The sequence below is a fragment of the Chiloscyllium plagiosum genome, unplaced genomic scaffold, assembly GCF_037043375.1.
Source record: "Chiloscyllium plagiosum isolate Xiang-an unplaced genomic scaffold, Cpla_swu_hap1 HiC_scaffold_39, whole genome shotgun sequence".
Classification (NCBI taxonomy): domain Eukaryota; kingdom Metazoa; phylum Chordata; class Chondrichthyes; order Orectolobiformes; family Hemiscylliidae; genus Chiloscyllium; species Chiloscyllium plagiosum.
The window spans coordinates 52213609-52228895 of record NW_028270177.1 but is presented as its reverse complement, the minus strand read 5'-3'; positions in this window follow the sequence as shown (position 1 = coordinate 52228895).

Genomic DNA, 15287 nt, shown 5'->3' with positions numbered 1-15287 from the left:
TGCAAAAATAATTCACCAAAGCAAAGTTACTCAAAGCTAAGATGGAAAATTAAAGTGCAAACACTTTGGACAAATATGTACATTAATATTTATCTTTGAATGCATACTGAGATGCAATCCGTGCATACACACAGACACACACACTAAGACATACACAGTGTCTCACACACGCAAGTGCACACAGACACACACATCCACATGCCTAAATACAAGCAGGAAAAGAAGCTGCAAAATATCAGCTTGAAAGAGCTTTGTCCAAGCAATAGTTAAACTCAAGGCAAAAGTAAAATAATTAAATGCTATTCTGCCTCTGAGGTTGTTCTGCTCACACAAGCAGGATTTATTCCTTGAACAGTCGGATTTGGCTGAATTACCTTTGATTTTAGGCTGTAGTGAGCTGCCAATGATTCCTTAACAGTAATCCTACATGAATTATAACGATAACTGAACGGTTTTCACCTCTCATACATTGCTGCGAGAAAGAACAAGGACAGAGAGGGAGCAATAAGCAGTGGCTTCTCCAGCATGTTGCATTTTCTCCATCTCTGAGCAGAAATATACAATAATGTTATCTGACCACCAAACTGTGTGTCGCTATGAGTATGCGTCTGAGCGTGTCTGTGTATGTCGCTGTGTCTACGTCTCTTTGTGGGTCTATGCGTGTCTGTGTGCATGTGTTGTCTCTGTGTGCGTGTCTTTGTGTGTGTGTATTTGTGTATGTGCATCTGTATGCGTGTGAGTGTCTCCCTGTGTGTGTGTCTGGGTGTGTGTGTCTGTGTACGTTTCTGTGTACGTGTCTGTGTATGTTTGCCTAATAGCAGGAGACAGCATTATCGAGGAGGGGTGTTTTTCAGACTGGAGGCCTGTTGTTATGGACGAGGCCAGGCCACTCAAATTGTTTTTAACCAGGCTGCGCAGACCGTAACTTTGTAATTTGTTTCAGTAAGTGCACAGTGAAAATTATCAGGTTTTAAAACAGACAAAATAATTCACAAAACTACACAATGAAACACAAAGAACAGAACTCAATCTATTCAAACTAGACTTAATTAGTTGTTCTGGAAGCACACAACCATCCAAATAAGCAAACACCCCTTAAGAACAGTGCAAATGGAACAAATGCTTACAGGTTGAAGCTAGAAGGGCAGAAGGAGAGAGAGAGAGAGAGAGAGAGAGAGAGAGCAAGAGAGAGAGAGAGAGACAGAGAGAGAGCCTATCCATACAGTTGAACTACAAACTGGTTCTGGACTGAACTGCTCACATAGAGAGCTGACCACTCCCCTTTTATTATACCTTTAATCACAAAACCGTTTAATGTCTACACCAAGCCAATCATCTTGGAGCCGGGAACTATTTACAACCCTTCTGAAAAAAATCAAGGACACAGTATCTTTGTGACACTGTGCATAGTGGTGTTCCACAGGGACTTGTGCTCAATCCATTTTTGTTTGACATTTAGACAAATGATTCAGATGAGAATTATAGAAGGCATTGTTAGAAAGATTGTGGATGAAACCAAGTTTGGCTATATAGTGGACAATGAAGATTAAACAGGGACCTAGATTAAATGGCTTGATGAATCTTAGAGTTGTACAGCAAACACTTTTGACCAACTCGTCCATGACACCCTGATTTATGAAATTAATCGTGCCCTACTTGGGACGGTGCAGTGGCTCAGTGCTACTGCCTCACAGTACCAGGGACCTGTGTTTGATTGCTGGCTCAGGCGACTGACTGTGTGGATTTTGGACATTCTTGCTGTGTCTGCGTGGGTTTCCTCCCACAGTCCAAAGTTGTGCAGGTTATGTGAATAGACCATGCAAAGTTGCACATAATGTCAGGTGCATTACTTAGGTGCAAATGTGGTGAGATGGTTCTGGGTCAGTAACTCTTCAGAGGTTTGGTGTGGACTTGTGCTACACTGTAGCTAATCTAATCTATTTGCCAGCAATTGGCCCATATCACTCTAAATCCTTCCTATTAATATACCCATCTGCGTGCTTTTTAAATGTTGTAATTGCACCAACCTCCACCACACCGTCCGGCAGTTCATTTCCACTTTCTGAGTGAAAAAGTTGCCTCGAGGTCACTTTAAAATCTTTCCCCTCTCACATTAAATCTATGCCTACTAATTTTGGACTTCCAAACATGGGGAAAAGTTCTTGACTACTCCCCCTCTATTCACGCACTTCATGAATGTATAATCCTCTAGAAGGTGCAAATGCATCTCCCTCCCAAGGTCTGTGCTTCCGGGGCTTAAATTCTGAAATTCAATACTGACACCTTTTCCATCGTGACCAAATGACAATTTTAAAATCATTTTAGTCAACGTGTTCAGACATATTATAAAACACCTCTAGTAGGATTAGAACCTAGATCTTTGGGGCCAGAGGCAGGGACACTACCATCACCCCACAATAGACCCGAAAGTCACAACATTATTCTCTTGTGTGTTTGTTTATCAGCCTGTTCTGACACGCTGGACCAGAACCTAGACAATATGGTCTCGAGCTAGGGGCACGACTGGACAAGTTCAGGAATTGGAATAGAATCCAGAGCTCTGCCTCAGAGGCAGGGATACGACCGACTACACAAGGTCTAAACCATGCCCCAACTTTTAACTTTAAATGGCAGCTTTCAGATCGGTATGGATTCATTGAAATCTGGTCCACTTTACTGAACTACCCAGTTAGAATAATAATGTTGTTAAAAATGCAAGGTACTTGCCTCAACTGTAGGATATCGAGTTTATGTGCTCTGCCTTCGAGATAAACTATAAACATCTTTAAATACTTGGCTATTGTTTCCAGTTTAAATGGCTATTATCTGTAGTCGCTGAAAATGTGTAGCTGGAAAAGCACAGCAGGTCAGGCAGCATCCAAAGAGCAGGAGAATCGACGTTTCGGGCATGAGCCCTTCTTCAGCCCTCTCTTTCAGCTCCTTGGATGCTGCCTGACGTGCTGCTCTTTTCCAGCAACACATTTTCAGCTCTGATCTCCAGCATCTGGAGTCCTCACTTTCTCCTATTATCTGTAGTCTGCAATATGAGGGAATGAAATCCTGCAGACACACTCTGCGCTGTGAAGTAACTCGAATAGATATCAATACTGAATATCAGAGACAAAGACAGAGCATACTTTCTGGCCTGAAACGCCGACCACTGTTTCCCACCTCTAACGTGTGAATGCTCTCTTCCTAAAACCATTAAATGATACAAGGTAACTGATTACTTTCCAGCCGTTCTTCCCCAGTATTATCACTCACTGGGCTAAAGAATTGCAGATGGAGTTTAATGTTGATAAATGCAAGGTATTGTACTTTGGTAAAACAAACTGAAAAAACACGTATACAATTAAATGTTGAGCCATTGGTAGTGTTGTAGAACAGAGCAACCTAGAGGTTCGGGCATAATTCTTTGAAGTTTTCTTCATACGTAGACAGGGTGGTTATGAAGGTGTTTCACTTGATGCCCTTCATTATGTAGACATAGAGTCATAGAGATGTACCACAAGGAAACGGACCCTCTGGTACAAATTGTCCATGTCGACCAGATACCCTAACCTAATCTTGTCAATTTTGCCAACACTTGCCCATATCCCTCTGAACCCTTTCTATTTATATACTCATCCAGATGTCTTTTAAATACTTTAATTTGACCAGCCTCTGGCAAATTATTCCATACACATACCACCGTCTATGCATAAAAATTGCCCCTGAGGTCCCTTTTAAATCTTTCCACTCTCATCTTAAACCTATGCCCTCGAGTTGTGGACTCGCCCACCCCGGGGAAAAGACATTGTCTATTTACCCTTTGCATGCCTCTCATGATTTTATAAACCTCTGTAATTCACCTTTCAGCCCCTAATGATTAAGACAAAACAGCCCCAGCCTATTCCGGCTCTCCCTACAGCTCAAATCCTCCAGCCCTGGCAACATCTTTGTAAATCTTTTTCTGAACCCTTCTAAGTTTCACAACATCTTTCCGATAGGAATGAGACCAGGATTGTACACAATATTGCAAAAGTGGCCTAACCAATTTCCAGTCCAGCCGCAACATGACCTGCCAACTCTCGTACTCAGTGGTCTGAACAATAAAGGAAAGCATATTAAAGACCTGCTTCACTATCCTATCTACCTGCAACTCTACGTTCAAGGAAATATGAACGTGTACTCCAAGGTCTCATTGTTCAGCAACACTCTCCAGGACTTTATCATTAAGTGTATAAGTCCTGCTCTGATTTCCTTTTACAAAATGTAGCACCTCGCATTTATCTAAATATATCTTCTACTGCCACTCCTCAGTCCACTGGCCCATCTGAACAAGATTCCATTTTACTCTGTGGTAGCGTTCTTATCTGTTCACTGCACCTCCAATTTTGGTGTCATCTGCAAATTTAACAGCTATATCTCCTATGTTCGCGTCCAAATCATTTATATAAATGACAAATAGTAGTGGACAGTCCTTTGAGTACAGGAGTTGGGACGGTATGTTCAGGTAGCACAGGACATTCGTAAGGCATGTCCTGGAGGACCGTGTGCAGTTCTGGTCGCCCTGTTGTATCGAGACTATTATCAAGTTCGGGAGAGTTCAAAACAGATTTATCAGGATGTTGCTGGGAATGAAGTGTTTGAATTATAAGGACAGGCTCAACATTTTCGGACATTTTCTACTGGATCGTAGGAGGCTGAGAAGTAGCCTTGTAGAGGTTTTCCCTCGAGTGGGGGATTGTTTTAAGATAAGAGGAAGAAGTTTCTCAAAAGGACATAGCGTCATAGAGCTGTATAGCATGGAAACAGACCCTTTGGTCCAACTTGTCCATGCTAACCAGATAGCAAAAATTATTCTCCTCCCATTTTCTGGCATTTGGTCAATTTCCATCTAAACCTTTCCCATTCATCTATCCACCCAGATGTCTGTTCAATGTTGTAATTGTACTAGCCTCAATACCTTCCTCTGGCAGCTCATTACACATGGACCATCCTCTACATGAAGATGTTGCCCACTAGAGCCCGTTTTTGTCTTTCCCATCCCACCTTAAACTTTTGCCATCTAGTTTTTGGCTCCACTATCCTAGGGAAAATAACTTGGCTATTCACGCTATCCGTTGCACCCATGATTTTACTAACATCTAACATCAACCCTCATCCTCTGATTCTCCAGGGAAAACAGGGTCAGCGTATTCAGCCTCTCCCTGTAACTCAAACACTCCAACCATGGCAACCTCAGTGTAAGCCCTTCTTGAACACTTTCAAGTTTGACAACATCCTTCCGATAGAGCAGGGCGATCAGAATTGCATTCAGTATTCCAAAAGTGGCCGAACAAATGTCCTGCACAGTCGCAATCCAGTCTCCTAACGCATATACATAATGCACTTGACCAATAACATATCAAATACTTTCTTCACTGTCCTATCTACCTGTAAATCCACTTTCAAGGAACTATAAACTTGTTCTGAGGTCATTTTGTTCAACAACACTCCCCGGGACTTTTCCAGTAAGTGTATAAGTCCTGCCCTGATATGCCTTTCCAATATGCAGCATCTCACATTTATCTAAATTAAACTCTGTCTGCTACTCCTCGGTCCATTGGCCCATCTGATTAAGATCCCGTCGTAATCTGAAGTCACCTTCTTTGCTACCACTATACCTCCAATTTTAATGTCATCTGCAAACTTACTAACTGTCCTATGTTCATATCGCAATCATTTATATAAATGATGAAAAGTAGCGGACCCAGCACTAATCCTTGTGATACTTCACTGGTCACAGGCCTCCAGTCTGCAAAACAACCCTCGAAAACCTCCCTCTGTCCTCTACCTTTGAGACAGTTCTGTATCCAACTGGGTAATTCTCCCTGTATTCCATGTGATCTAATCTTGCTAACCAGTCTCCATGGGAAGCTATGTCGAATGACTAACTCAAGTCCACATAGATCACATCCACTGTTCTGCCATCATTAATCCTGTCCGTTACTTTTCAACAAAAACAAAATCGAATTAGTGAGACATGATTATCCACGCACAACCCCATTTCACTATCCAGATAAAGGGCTTTTGTCTATATCGTCGATTTTCCTGTTGGTCAGATGCTGCCTGACCTGCTGTGCTTTTCCAGTACCACTCTCATCTCGACTCTGATCTCCTACATCTGCAGTCCTCACTTGTGCCTATCCCTAAGCAGTCCTTGCCTTTCCAAATGCATGTAAATCATGTAGCTCATGATTCCCTCCAACACTGTGCCCACCACTGATGTCAGGCTCCCCAATCTATAGCTCTTGGATTTTTCTTTCCATTTGGTTTAATAGCAAAACTTTAGTCAAACTCATGACTTCCAGCATCTGACCTGTGGCTATTAATGAAAACAACATCTCAGCAAGGGACCCAACAATCACTTCCTTAGCTTCCTACAAATTTCTTTGATCCAACTGATCAGGACCTGTGAGGTGATTCATTTTTTACACAGCATGTGTTTCGTGAAGGGAATGAACTTCCTGAGGAAGTGATAGATTGTGGGTAAAGTTATAGCATTTAAAACGCATTTGGTTAAGTACAAGAATTAAACATTAAGTACAAGAATAAGAAAACATTTGGACAAATCTGGGCCAAGCACAGGCAGGTGGGACTGGTTTAGCTTGGGATTATGGTCAGCATGGACTGTATGGGCAGAAAGGCCTGTTTGCAAATACCCTGTATAACTCGATGAGTCTATGTGTGTTTGTATGACCAAGTATGGATCTGCATACCTCTGTTCGTATTTGTCAATTCCTGTGTGTCTCTGTTAACCTCTGTGTGCATGTCTGTCTCTCTGTGCTTGTTTTTCTGCATTAGTGTGTGGATCTCTGTCTCTGCATCTCTGTGCAATGGGAACTCTTCTTGTTTTTGGTGTTAATCACTGAAATGGGGTCAAAACCACTCTCCCTTCCTCTGCCTTTCCCTCTTTTCTTTAAAGTGACACATTCCCACACTCTGCTGGTCTGGTTTAGGTCTTTTCAATCCTTTCTCACATGTAAGGTTACTTGTAAGAGTAAAACATTAAAAATTCCAAGTTAATCTCATCGCCTTGGAAAGTGGCTCACTCGGAATTGCTTGGATACAATTGCAATGGAAATTTGCTTTCATGTGTACACTGTGTGTGGAAATACTGCCCATTGACAAATCATTTCCACATTGCAGAAGGAGCGCAGACATTTCTCCACATGAACATGTTCAACTCTGAGGGCCTAAGTGCAATGAGAATCCTCTCCAAACCAACCTAGTGTGTGCATGTACATGTGCGTGTATGTATGTTAGCGCGCGCACGTGTGTGTTTGGTGCAATCAAAATTCAGGTTGGATTGTGCTGTGACCTGCTGCCCTCGCTATCTCCCTCTCAGACTGAATCCCTGATCGTTTACACACTTTAGCACCACGATTACAGTGGCGTGGGGGATCGGGGTGGGGGGTGCAACAGAATTTGACAACAACAGAAATCTCCGCAGCTCTGGAAGCATCTTTGGACAAAAATGAAAGTTGACGTTTTGGATCGCGTGATCCTTACTCAGAACTCATACCGGGGCTATGACATCACTTTACACATCACAGAGACTGCCAGACCCGCCCCACACAGATACACACACGAATACAGACACATAGAAGCACTCACTATACATTGACAGTAATACAGACCTGGAGAGTGTGTCAATATTTCACTCGCTCTATTTGGTGTGTGTCAGTATTTTTGAGTGGAGTGTGACTGTAGGACAATTTCAATATTTGCAGATACCAAACCTGAAAGAATTGTAAAGTTTGTTGAGGATGGTGTGGAACTCCAACAGGAAAGTTATATGTTGGTGCAGTGTTCAGGTGTATGGCAGATGATGATCAATGCAGCGCAGTGTGAGGTGATACTCTTGAGTCGGAAGGACATTGAAAGACAATATAAGACAGGTTGTACCGTTATAAAGGAGGTGCAGGAACAGAGGGCCTGCTGAGAACAGGTTATTGAAGATGTCAGGACAAGTGGGGAAAGCAGTAAATCTCACAGATTAGTTTCAGCATCTGAGCTGTTTACATGAGGAGGTGTAGGAGGGAGTCTCCGTGCTCCCTTCCTGGGATGTGATGGAGACGATGTGATGTGAGTCCACCCTCCTGCCCACCGAGACCGTGGGGATTTTATTTGTACCAGCTCAACACAAAAGGGAGATGGCATCAGGGTCACGGATTCTCAGTTGTGTCGGGGGGAAACGGAGGTGCCAGAGGATTAAAGTGAGAATTGCCCTTCACTGAACATTGCTCCTTACTCGGTAGGTGGGACGTGGATTTTTCAGAATCTCCACACGAGGCATCCCAGTCCTCTCCGGCTCGTACCAGGGTCCTCCCAACATGGCAGGGGGAGGGGGAACGTGAGGGAACGGATATCGGGCACTCCACCACTCGGCTTGACCCTGGCTGTCCTATTCCAAGCTGTTTCTCCTGGAATGGGAGAAAGGGAGGGACGGAGGGAGGGAGGGTGGAGTGGGTACCTCTGCTGTTAGTGCTGGTGTAGATGGGGGAGATATGGTGAGATGTCTGGAGGGAGTCAGTCCACAGTGTTGTATCCATGCAATGTTATTGGTATGCGTGTGTGTTGGGGGGGGGTGGATAATGGGAAGAGAGAGAGAGGGAAGGTGCTGCAAGCAGGAGTGAGAGTGGTGGAGCATGAACATTGTTCTGGGTCGCTGCTGCAACAGATATACAGTGAGTGTGAGGGAGCAGAGAGAATACGGTGACCCTTATCCTGATAGACCCGGGAAGGTTATTGATGCTTGTCCTGTATTTCTAGACATTTCTTCAGACCGCAGATACTGCACTGAGCTGGGTGGGAAGCTCAGACAATGCTCGGTGGGTCGGATAGTGTGACCCTTTCTGGGAAGATAATGGTCTCCCTCTGTGCTACCCCATCCACCAGCACCTCCGTGCCCCTTTCGACAAACTGTGCTGTAATTGCCCCTTATCTGCCATGCTCGGGGTAAACTGGACAAACCAACTCCGACATCACATAAGCTCAACTGTGTGCCCACTGGCCTTTTAAAGATGGCACCAGTGCCAGGGATCACGGAATACGCAGGGGCATCAGTGCAATGGTAAGTACCTCCAGCCGTGATAGGTGGGAGAATAGGGCTAGCATTGAATGAGAGGGACACCATGGGGTGGGTTAGGTAGTTAATGAAGTGAGTTCGATAAGGTAGCACCAGGAAAGTAGCACGACCTTGTACAGACAATCCCTCTGTTGCACTCAATGAAAATGGCACTGAGATAAATTATGGTTCGATCCAGCCCAATGAGGCGAAGATACTGTTGAGCCCAATCCCAGCTACAACGCTGCAGCTGCTTGACCAATGCTCTCCATCACAGAGAAGGAGCTCAACATCACCTTCCCCTTGGGAAATATGGCAGGGCAGAAGACTGAGCTATCAGTGGGGAAGCATTTTGAGACATGTATTCATAATTCTATTAGTTTTAAAATGCAGATGGAAAAGGATGAACTGGGTCTAAAAGGTAACGCTCTAAATCGGAGGAAGGCCAATTTTGATGATATTAGCAAGAACTTCCAAACTGGATTGGAACAGATATTCGCAGTTACGCGGCCAGCTGAGACGAGGGAAGCCTTCAAAAAAGGAGATGTCAAAATCACAGAGACAGTCTGCCCCTGTTAGGGTGAAGGGTAAGGCTGATAGGCGTCAGGAATGCTGGAGGACTGGAGAAATTGAATGTCTGGTCACGGATCAGAGGGAAGCATATGTCAGGTAGAGAGAGCAGGAGTCAAGGTTCTTTTCAGTACTCATTCACGGGTTGAGGGTATCACTGGTTGGGCCTGCATTCATTACCCATTACTAATTGCCCAGCGGGCAGTTCTGAGTCACATTTAAACTCTCCCTCCCACTCTGCCGAGGACATGGAGGTCCTGGGCCTCCTTCACCACTGCTCCCTCACCACCAGACGCCTGGAGGAAGAAAGATTAATCTTCCGCCTCGGAACACTTCAACCCCAGGGCATCAATGTGGACTTCAACAGTTTCCTCGTTTCCCCTTCCCCCACCTCACTCCAGTTCCAAACTTCCAGCTCAGCACTGTCCCCGTGCCTTGTCTGGACTTGTCCTACCTGCCTATCTTCTTTTCCACCCATCCACTCCACCCTTCCCCCGTCCCCGACCTATCACCTTCATCCCCTCCCCCACTCACCTAATGTACTCTATGCTACTTTCTCCCCACCCCCACCCTCCTCTATCCTATCTCTCCACGGTTCAGGCTCTCTGCCTTTATTCCTGATGATACTGCAGTCGATTTTACTGCACCTCGGATGCTGCCTGAACTGCTGTGCTCTTCCAGCACCAATAATCCAGTTACGAATCACACACATTGTTGTCGGTCTGGAGTCACATGTAACCCATGCCAGGTAAGGATGGCAGTTTGCTGCCTTCAAGGCCATCAGCGAACCTGATGGGTTTGCCAAAAATCGAAAATGGATTCATCATCGTCATTTGACTCTTAATTCCAGATTTAAAGTGACTGTCGAGAAGGGTCTAAAGTCAGTAGGAGTATACATAAGAGGGAAATCCGGAGGCCATAAAGGGGATATGAGATAGTTCTGGCAAATACGGTTAAGGAGAATCCAAAGGGACTCTACACATACATTAAGGACAAAAGAATAACTCAGGAGAGTTTTGGGCCACTTAAAGATCAGCAAGGTTGCCGATGTGCAAGACAGCCGGAGATGGAGGCGATACTAAACAAGCATCGTGCGTCAGTATTGACTGTGCAGAAGGATATGCAAGCTAAAGAACTTTGGAAATAAACCGTGACATGTTGAAAAGTGCCTGTATTACAGAGAAGGAGATGCTGGAGTTCGGAAACCCGTAAAGGTGGACAAATCTCCAGGACCTGATCAGATGTATCCCAGATCTCTGTGGGAAGCGAGTGAAGTGATTGCTGGGTCCCTTGCTGAGAGATTTGTATCGTCAATTGTTACAGATGAGGTACCGGAAGATAGGAGACTTGCGAACTTGGTGCGATTACTGACAACATTTAAGAAGGATGGTAAGGAAGAGCTAGTGAGCCAGACTTCAGTGGAAGGAAAGCTGTTGATAAGGATTATGAGGCACAAGGTTTGCATGGATTTTGAAAAGCAAGGACTGATAAGTGATAGGCCACATGGGTCGAAGCATGGAAAGTTGTGTCTCACTAAATTGACTGAGTATGTTTGAAGAAGTGACTCAGAGGATTCATTCAGGCAGAGGTGTATATTGTTGGTATGGACTTCAGTAAGGCATTTGCCAACTTCCTGCATGGTAGATTGATTAACAAGTTTAGTTCAGATGGAATACAGGGAGAACTAGCCATGTGTAGACACAATTAGCCCGAAGGCAGGAGACAGAGGGTGGTGGTGAAGGATTGCTTTTCGAAAAGGAGTGTTGTGACCATTGGTGTGCTACAAGGGTTAGTGCTGGCTCCACTGCATTTCACTATTCACATAAATCATTTCGATGTGAACATTTCAGCAATAGTTGCTACGTTTGCAGATGAAACCAAAAATGATGTTGTAGTGTAGAAAAAAGGTTTACCTCAGAGTACAATGGAATCTTGATCAGATGGGCAGATGGGCTGACTATTGGCAGATGGTGTTTAATGTAAATAAATGGGAGGTGCTGCATTTTGGAAATGCAAATCATGGCAGGACATGTACACTTCATGCTAACGTCCTGGGGGGTGTTGCTGAACAAAGCGACCTTGAAATGCAGGTTCATAGTTTCTTGAAAGTAGAGTCGCAGTTAAGTAGGATAGTGAAGAAGGCATTTGGTATGCTTGCCTTTATTGGCCAATGCTTTGACTATATGAATTGGGTGGTCATGTTTCCGCTTTACAGCACATTACTTTGGCTACTTTTAGAATACTGCATTAAATTCTGGTCTCTCTCCTTTTGGAAATATATTGTGAAACTTGAAGAGAGTCAGTTAAGATTTACAAGGATGTTGCCAGGATTGGAGCTATTGGGAGAGTGTGAGTAGATTGGGTTCTCACAAACTTTGATGATTGGGTTATTTTATTCCTGCAGCGTGAGGAGCATGTATAGGGTGTATAGCCAAGGTATTTTTCCCCAAAACTAGAGGGAATGGATTTCCGATGAGAGTGAAAAGATTTAAAAATGATCTAATGAGCACATTTTTCCCACAGAGGGTGGTGCATGTGTGGAATGAGCTGCCAGAGGAGGTGTTGGAGGCTTTTACAATTATAACGTCTAAATGGTATTTGGATGGGTACATGAAGAGGAAGGGTTTACATCGACATTGGCCAAATGCAATTAGTTTAATTTGGGATATCCCATCAGCATGGACGAGTTAGACTGAAGCGTCTGTACATCTCCGAGACTCTGACTCTATCTGACCTTGCACCAAAATCGTATTAATTCATCATTCCCGGACATACTAACCTATGTTACTAGATATGATCGAAATGTCTTCATTTCAGCATTCTGAAACCTGCAAACACATCCTTCCATAACACTGACTCAGAGTCTCTCTCCCTCTGTCTATTTCCCAAATCCCTATGGATGTTTAAATTGCTTCCCCACCATTCAGTTTTAATTGTCCAGTTTTAATGTGAATAAATGTCCTATATCTTTTCCTGCCCTTGAATGTTGCTCACCCAAGAGCATCAGCTTCCAACACTAAGAAGCTTAGAAACAGTGGTCAAAAAGCATTGCTTGCGTTTTCTTTGACTTCCCAGTATCCTGCCCCGTGCTCCATGTTGGAGAGTGGCGTTTTAACAGTTTCGAGGCACACCTTTGTAACTTGCTCTGTGACTATTCATTGAACTCCTGTGTTAATCACTCTCTGCTGCTCATGTGCTCAGTAACATGAGAAATCCTCACAACTATTAGTGATTCAGACCAGGCTTCTCATTTGCCTTTGATTGACATTTGACTTAACACTAGTTTTTGTACGTTCGTGGAAACGCTGGGGATGGTTTCCTTGAGGCTGTGTTTTAAGCTGCTGTGGAAAGTCAGGAAGACCAGAGGCTTTGGTGACCCAACTCTGGATGAAACATGGTGACTATAGTTACAGCATCTGGATCTGCAACATGACCAACAAATGGAGCAGAGGCTGCAGAGAGGGGAATCTCTGTAAAATGGGATGAGGGAATTACAATCAGATCAGCCATGATTTTGAAGAATATTGGAGCAGGATTGAATGGCTCGTTCCTGCAACGTATTCAGATATTTCTGTTAGTACCAAGCCAAATACTTTTCTCTCCCAGTGTCTTACAGTGGTGGGTAGTGAGTCACCTCCTCCTGCTCCTGGGGAATAGAAATCTGGGCCTCACTAGCCTCCAGATTTCCCTGTATGGTAGTCTCGAGCAGTTGAGTGACTCCTCCTGTGCCTGTGTGCCAGTATCGAACAGTTGAAAGACTGCCTCCTGTTCCTCTGTCCCAGTCTCGAGCAGTTGAGTGACTACCTCCTGTTTCTCCCTGTTCCTGAGCAGCAGTTTCAATGCTCTGAATGATGTCACAAGGTGAAGAAAGGACTTGATAACAGGGAATTTCAAACTTGGAGCAGCATTACACAAAGGTATAGAGAAACGCCTCCACCAAACATTTTCTACAGCTCGTCTGTTATTTTATTCCTGTCTCCTTTTATTAACAGGGTGAATCATATACAACAGTGCAGTGTTCCGACAATACTCCCATATATAGGGAAGACAGATTAAAAAGATTGAAAGATTTATGATCTATCCCTTAGAAACTCTCATTCACTCCATCCAAACCTAGTAAATGTACCCGTTTATTGTGTTATGTAAAATGATGTAAGGAACTGGTTAACTGAACCTGTTTGTTTGGTGACTGTGACTAATTTCAGTCTCCATGGAATCTAATTATCCCAGTGGAGAGTTTCCATCTTGTAATCATAAAAGGACTCGATTCAATATGTTATCCCATGGTATGGGCGGGAGCATCACCGATAGCACTAACAGGGATCGGCTGCTCCAGAGAGAGGGAGAGATCAGAAACTGAGAACATTAGACTGGAAAGTTCCAACAGTGGATCAGAATCTGAGAACAATAGACTGGAATGTTACAACAATGGATCAGAATCTGAAAACAATAGACTGGAAAGTTCCAACAATGGACAGGGGTTTATCCCATTATGTTTGGATTTTTTCTACATATTATTGGTTGTCGTTAGCATCGCGGATCAGATATGCACTTCACATTATTCAATGTTTTTATTACCCTATCCTGGCTATTGTTGGTGTCCCTGGTAAGTTTCACTGTCGATATATTATTTGCATTAACCATGTGCGACTGTATCACTGTTTTTTTTCATTTACTCTACTCTGTAAGTGTTCACGCTCCAAACCACAACAAACAACAGTGAACTTGTTCATTCTTTCACTCCTTCTTTAGTTCTGGCACTGGGCCTTGTTGGTTGACCTACTCACTTTCAGGTATGAACCAGGATGCATTGCATCACTGCCCTTGCTATTTAAATATTGAAAGCTTGGAGGTCACTGTCTTCTGTTCTGGATGCAAACTCCATTTCCTTCCTCTGACTCCATCTCATCCCTGGCCAATAACTGAGGCTAAAACAGACGAGTCACAACTACGGTGATCCCTTTGGCCACAAGCTGATTACTGACACTATTTCCTGGCTTTTCCTAATTTTAACTATTGACAACTGCAGAATATACTTCACTGGTTCATCCCATCTGCTGTTTGAACCTTCAGCTATGAAACACAATCTTAATAAAGCCAATAATCTGCTGTTGCTTAACCAAATCTGAGTCGGTATTCCATGGCTGTTATCTAAAGGCAGACCAAAATCCCATCATTCCTGTACGGATTGCTTTATATTGTTGTTGGGTCTGGCAATGCCTTTACTTTAATATTCACAAGCATGTCGTCACCTCTGTCTATAACACGGTCCTCAGTCTCCCTCGGTTAATGACACAAAACCCTGTCAGTTCTTCACATTTAAACTGATTTCCTCTATGTCTATTCTCTCTCAAATAATAATTTTCATATCTACTGCCACCAACACACGCAGACATACACACACACACACACACACACAATCTCTTATCTTATATTTCGGCAGTGGAGATACAGAGCCATACATTGTGGGAGTCCATTTACTGTCACTGCATGGGTTACTCATCTTGCCATGCAAGACATTTCTGTAGTGCAAGTGTAGTAGCAATATACTGGCAAAGGTTTGCAATGGTTCCCATGCTGGGCAGGTAGTCCAGTTTATAGAGTAGTCCACTAGCATGGTGTG